Source organism: Colobus angolensis, unplaced genomic scaffold (genome assembly GCF_000951035.1).
Source record: "Colobus angolensis palliatus isolate OR3802 unplaced genomic scaffold, Cang.pa_1.0 Scaffold133, whole genome shotgun sequence".
Lineage (NCBI taxonomy): Eukaryota > Metazoa > Chordata > Mammalia > Primates > Cercopithecidae > Colobus > Colobus angolensis.
The window spans coordinates 36,148-42,669 of record NW_012114411.1 but is presented as its reverse complement, the minus strand read 5'-3'; the positions used below and the strand labels follow the sequence as shown (position 1 = coordinate 42,669).

The following is a 6,522-nucleotide window of genomic DNA, read 5'->3' as shown; positions in this document are numbered from 1 at the left end:
CCTAAACTGTTGGGATTACAGGCGTGAGCCACTGCTTCCAGCTTGTCTCCTTTTTAAGTGCTACAGGACTTCTTCATGTGGACAGTTGGATTTATCCCTGACCTGAGACACTCTTCTAGACTTGGATATCTGACTCTTTGTCTCAGTGTTGTATCAGCTTGGCTTACTGATGTGCCATCTTGCTTAGTCAGTTTGGACTGCCTCTGATGCCCTGGGTTTTGGAATGTGTTTCTTGGCCCTGGGCCTTGGTGTGTGTTTGTATGTGGATGTGTATTTGTGATAGTTCCAATCTGGACTATGTTTTCTGCTTTGGCCACTGAGCCTGTACCATGGTTAGACTTACCCGGTGCCTCAAGCCTCATTGTGTTCCTCCGAGTTACTCTTTTGACAGCCTGTCTACAGACACCACAGCAGGACCCAACCCCCTGTTCCCTCTCCTGTACTTTTAGTTCCTGAGTGACCCAGTTCTATCTTGGGTAATTAGCAGACCAGGGACTGACCTCAACCTTCAAATGAGCTTAATCTCTCTATAACGAGGGTGTAGAATTATGCAACGTTTGAACAACACACACAAATTGTGTAACCCTGGTATTTAGCAAGCCCACAAGAGAGCCAGAAATCCACAAGGAAAGTTATCTTAATGGAAGGGGGAGTCAAAGGGCACATGGTGGTCAAAGACAATGGGTGCTAGGAATTGAATGTTTGTGTCCCTCACAAATTCATATGTTGAAGTCCTTACCCTTAATTGATGGTCTTAGGAGATGGGGCCTTTGGGAGACAATTAGGTCATGAAGACGGAGCTCTCATGAATAGGAGTAGTGTCCTTATAAAAGGGACCCCAGAGAGCTCTCTCTGCACTTTTTGGCACATGAGGACAGAACAAGAAGGTGGCCATATGCAACGTGGAAGAGAGTCCTCACTAGAACCCAATGATGCTGCTGCCCTGATCTTGGATTTCCGGCCTCCAGAACTGTGAGGAAGAAGTTTCTGTTGTTTATAAGTCACCCAGTCTATGATAGTCTGTTAGAGCCGCCCACCCTAACACCCTAACACAATGGGCAAGTGGGGTGACTCCCGTGCTTATCACCTTGCCTCTGGCTTGGCTCTCAGAGATTCCTTTTTTTTTTTTTTTTTTTTTTAAAAAGACAGAGTTTTGCTCTTGTTGCCTAGGCTGGAGTGCAATGGCACGATCTTGGCTCACCACAACCTCTGCCTCTGGGGTTCAAGGAATTCTCCTGCCTCAGCCTCCTGAGGAGCTGGGATTACAGACATGAACCACCATGCCTGGCTAATTTTTTTGCACTTTTAATAGAGACGGGGTTTCTCCATTTTGGTCAGGCTGATCTCAAACTCCCGACCTCGGGTGATCCGCCTGCCTTGGCCTACCAAAGTGCTGGGATTACAGGAGTCAGAGATTATTGCTTGGGCCCTAAGGAGAAGGGACTCTAATAAAAAAGCAACAATAAAAGGAGTGTTTTACAAAATTTCCTTGGGTCATTAGGGGGCCCAGGGGACATTTCAGGGGAGAGATATTCCAGGGAGCTAGACCCTAGGAGGAATATGGTGGGTACCAGGCTATAGATGAAAGAGGATAAGACATGAGGAACTGGTGCCATTTGGGGAGGGCTGCAGTTTCTGTAATTCTGAGTGACGTGGCTTGTGGAGATATGGGTTGCACATATCCTAGTAGGCACATCTGCACACATACATTGATACATACAGGACTTTAAAAGGTGAGGCAGCAGAATGCTATTCTGGAAGCTTTTTTCCCTCTGTATTACCCAAGCCAGAACAGAATTCTGGAATGTCATCAAGAAGATTTCATCCAGATTAAGCAAGATAATAATATTAAGAGTAAACAGATAAACAGAAACTTGAATTAGAATAAGAATATGATCAAGGTGTGAGGTTTTCTTACAGGAAATACTTTTCTATTTTATGAAAAATATTAATAAGTGATCTAAATGTATAAGATCTTAACCTATGAATATGAGAGGGAGAGACAGAATCTTTCCATTGAAGAATCTCCCAAGCTACATGAAAAAATCAAGATAATGCCTGTATGAGCTTTAAAAAAGTCAACTTGTACACAAGAACTTGAAATGAAAAGCAAGTTCTGGAATCCATTTCTCCATACCTTACTGGCCCATCTTCTACTATTTCTAGTATTTTTTTCCCATAGCTCTAAATAATATACATATACAGTGATTTCTTGATTTATAAATGTTAGGCACTGTATTTTAACTTCCTTATATCATAGTGGAGTATGTAACTTAAGATTAGCATCCTCTCCCATTTTCTTTCCAGTACAGTTAGAAAAAGATCTTCCATTTATCTCTTAATTTCTATTTCCAAGCTAAGAAATGATACCCAACCCTCCATTTTTATTTTATAGATGGCATCTTTCAATTCCTCACTTAGGCAGATGAAAATCTTGCCTCTTCTTCTCTTTTCTTTACTACTCATCAGCATCATCATCCTTTCCTTCTTCCCATCTCTATCAGCTGCATCTTTATTTTTTTATTGTGAATGCTAATATTTAAAGTCTGATCAAGTTAACTGCAGTTAACTTTCCTATGATTTGTTGATAGATTGATTTTAAAAGTTGATAATCAATGTGCAGTCAATATTTCTTTTCTGCTATCTAGAACTTGAAATTTTTCACATATTTGAGGCATTTTCCACCTAATCAGTCCTGGGGGAGGCAGAGCTCTTCTACTATTACAGGAAATAGAAAATGCAAATACTTTTAGCCTCCCAGCTCCCCTTGCTGGTATTGGGTAGGCATTTAACCCAGGCAGAGCCAATCTTATGCATCAGTATGTTTTAAATTGGGAGCAGCTCATGAAAAGAGTCATGGATATTGAGAATTTCTGGGCAGTGGTGGTGGTGGCAATGACATCCAGGTTCAGGGGCAGGAGAATGATGGGGAAGGGACTCGGTGCAGTACAACACCCACTGTCCAATGTGATTGGTTGGACAGCATCAGCTATGTCATCTGTTGCTTAGCAATGGTGGTAATAGTGGGGTTCTCCCTGGACAGCCTCATTGTGGCTGTGGGCCCCACTGGGTAACTAATGAGCCTCCAGCAGTTCCCAGAGTCACTGATACCTTTCAAGAAATTCATTTTCTGTTCAAATCAGTTAGGGTTGATTTTCATAGTTTCTGATTAAGAGTCTTGATTAATGAACAATTGAAGAACTATCTTCTTATGTTTGTGAAAGTGTTATTCACTGTCAATTCATGTTCTTTTTTGTTTATGAATTTAATATTACATATCTATGTCATTCTATAGAGAAAGTTCCAGTTATGAAGTTCAAATGCATTTTCTTGCTGGCCACAGTGGCTCATGCCTACAGTCCCAGCACTTTGGGAGGCTAAGGCGGGACAATCACTTGAGCCCAAGAATTTGAGACCAGTCTGGGCAACATAGTGAGATTGCATCTTTACTAAAAATAAAAAATCAGGTGTGCTGGTGTGCACCTGTGATGCCAGCTATTTGGGGAGCTGAGGTGGGAAGATCACTTGAGCCTGGGAGGTCAAGGCTGCAGTGAGCTGTGATCATGCCACTGCACTCCAGCCTGAGTGATAGATCGTGACCCTGTCTCAAGCAACAGCAACAACAACAACAACAACAACACAAATGCATATCCTCAAGTATATCCAAACTTGAAGTCTCCCGTCTATTCCATTCTCTCCCTTCTACTGTCAAGGACTTGCCCTGTGGGAACTTGGCTTGTTCGTCCTCAGGCTGCTTGCTCCCCAGGTCTGCGGAACAGCTCTGAGCCTGCACCTCCCATTCACTGTCCCCTGATTTGGATTCACCATTTCTAGATCCTGCATTTCTCTCTTTCTTGGTTTCCTTCTTCACTTGATTGAATTTCATCTTCAATTAGTTTCCTAAGAGAGAGTACATGGAAATAAAAATTCTTTCTTGAATTTTTATTTGATTGAATGTCCATTTGATTGATAGTTTGACTGTAGATAGAATTCTAGAATGTGGCAGTTATTCATGAAATCCATTTTCTTCTCTTCCTAGGCTCACAGTTAGATTACATTCCTAGCCTCCTGAAGAGTTAGGTATGGCTGTGTGACTGAATTCCTGCCAATGAAATGTGGTGAGAACCACTTCCAAGCCTGGCCCACAAAAACCTCCCATAGACAATTCTTCACTCTCTTCCTTTTGCATCAGGCCTGATACAGAAGAGCATGGTAACTTTGGAACCCCTGTGTGGAAAGTGGAGAAGCCACAAGTTGAGGAGCCTCTAGATTCTTCTGGCAGTCCTTCCAATTTTAGTTCTAGATTTTGTTCAAATGAGAAACAAATCCCAACATTTACAAAGCAGTAATATTGTACAATCATAGGTCATTCCAAAATCACAGGGAAAAGCAGCATCTTCTCAAAAATTAAGAAAGTCTGCTAGGCCACAAAACAATTAGTTTGGAGGGTTTCCTTCCTGTTCAATTTTTTTGCAGAGTTTGAGGAGAATTGGTGTTAATTCTTCTTTAACTGTTTGGTTGAATTCACCAGTGAAGGCATTTGGTCCTGGACTTTTCTTTTTGGAGAGGTTTTTTGATACTGATGCAATCTCTTTATTAAGGTCTGTTCACATTTTCTGTGTATTCATTATTCAGTCTTGATAGGTTTTGTGTTTCTAGAATTTATCCATTTCATTCAGGTTATTGAAATTTTTGGCACACAGTTGATCACAGTATACTCTTAAAAGACTGCCTATTTCTGTAAGATTGGTTATAATGTCCCTCTTTCATTTCTGATTTAGTCATTTGAGTCTTTCTTTTTTTTTTTCTAAGTTAATGTAGATAAAGGTTGGTCAATTTTGTTGATTTTTTTCAGAGAAAAGACGCTTGGTTTCATTCATTTTCTCTATTGTTTTTCTAGTCTCAACTTGTTTATCTCTGTCCTAGTCTCATTATTTCCTTCCTTCTGCTAGCTTTGAGGTTAGTTTGTTCTTCTTTCTCTAGATCCATAAGGTGTAAAGTGAACTTGTTGTCTTCCTTTTTGAAGTTGAATAATATTTCATTGTATGAATAGACCACATTTTGTTTTATCTGTTCATCTGTCAATGGCCATTTGGGTTTTTTTTGTTTTTTTTTTTCCAGAAAAGGATATTTTTTTTTTTATTCAAGTAACTGTAAATAGGAAACCAGAGGGGGAGCCCCAGGCTGGGACAAACATGGCTACCCCTCCCCAACAGAACAGGGGGAGGTGGCGGCCCCTACACCCTTTATGGTCGATTCGGGCCCCCTTGCTCACTCTGCTGCAGCATCCTAGGGGCAGGGCCCCACCTTCCCTGGGACTGGGGTAGTCGGTCACCCAGCCTGCCATGCCCCAGCCCCTCTTCCCCACAAAGAGTATCTTGGGGGAGGGGATCGTGGGCAGAACAGGAGGCAATGAGGATGAACATTTGGCGCTGGTAGCAGCAGCAGTGACGGATGTCGAAGAATGGAACATTGAACAAAAAACAACACAACTGTCCAGAGGTAGTTTGTGAACAGAGGAAAAATGGAACCAGAACCTTGGGGGGCAGGGAGGAGCAGGAGGGGGGTTGGGAGAGGGCAGGGTGAGCTCCTTGTTACTGGTGCCCCATCTGAGGACGGGGCAATGGCTGAGTGGCCGAAGCAAAGTAGGGTTAGGGGAGCAGCCCCAGCCCACCTCAGGTGACGGCCACAGGGCTCACCTGTGGGCCTCACCTGGATAATAAGCGACTGCATCTCCATCACCACAACATGTACTCAGATCCCAGGCGGAGGGCAAGGGGGCTGCGGCCACAGTGAAGAGGGAGTAAGGACACACCCCTCCTGCCTTCCTGGAGCCGAAGGGGGCCGTCCAACCTAGTGCAGGGACTAGGGAAGGTGGGGAAGGATGAAAAGTGTGAGCCCCATGTGGTGACAAAGACAGTTTGGCTGGGAGAATCCTGGGGCCAGCACCCCCTCCACTGGCCACACCTGCTGCTGCCAGGGCAGTGGAGTAGGGCGGGCCAGGATGAGATGGGGCTTGGGCCCCTTTTGAGGCCAGGGGAACCCTCCCAGGTCCCACTACAGGAAGCCAGAGGGAACAGTGAAGGAGCAGAGAGAGCGCCCCCAAACCAAAAGCCCAGAGAGCAATGTCCCCACCACCAAGGGAGTGGGGACACAGCAGGTGCAGGGTGCGGCCAAGTGGGATGTTAGCCTTGTCCAGGAGGGCATGTGTGTATGCGTGGGTGGGTGGGGGAGCTGGGAACTGAGGCCAGGGGAAAACTGCTCCCCACTCAGCCCATGGGAGCCCTGCAGCGGCTGATGTGCTGTGTCGTGTGGTGGTGAGGGCACAGGTGGAAGATGGGGGTGGCGGCCAGAGGCAGTGGTGATGGTGGGCCTGGGGAAGGGGCGGGGGCGGTGGGAGCCGAGCAAAGCTGTCCAGTCCCAGAAGGAAGCTGCTCCTCCAGTGAGGAGCAGGCGGCACGCATGGGTCACTGCTCCTCCTCCGAGGATTCCTGCGAGATGCCCTCCTCTTCCTCCTTCTCC

General features: G+C 45.0%; 1 pseudogene across 1 annotated transcript; it reads right to left on the bottom strand.

The window, feature by feature from the left end:
* Positions 1–5,106: 5,106 nt before the first annotated feature.
* LOC105506214 lies at positions 5,107–6,518 on the bottom strand (annotated as a pseudogene). The gene has a single exon (XR_001000892.1). The product of XR_001000892.1 is annotated as an uncharacterized LOC105506214 (transcript).
* Between the last annotated feature and the right edge of the window lie 4 nt (positions 6,519–6,522).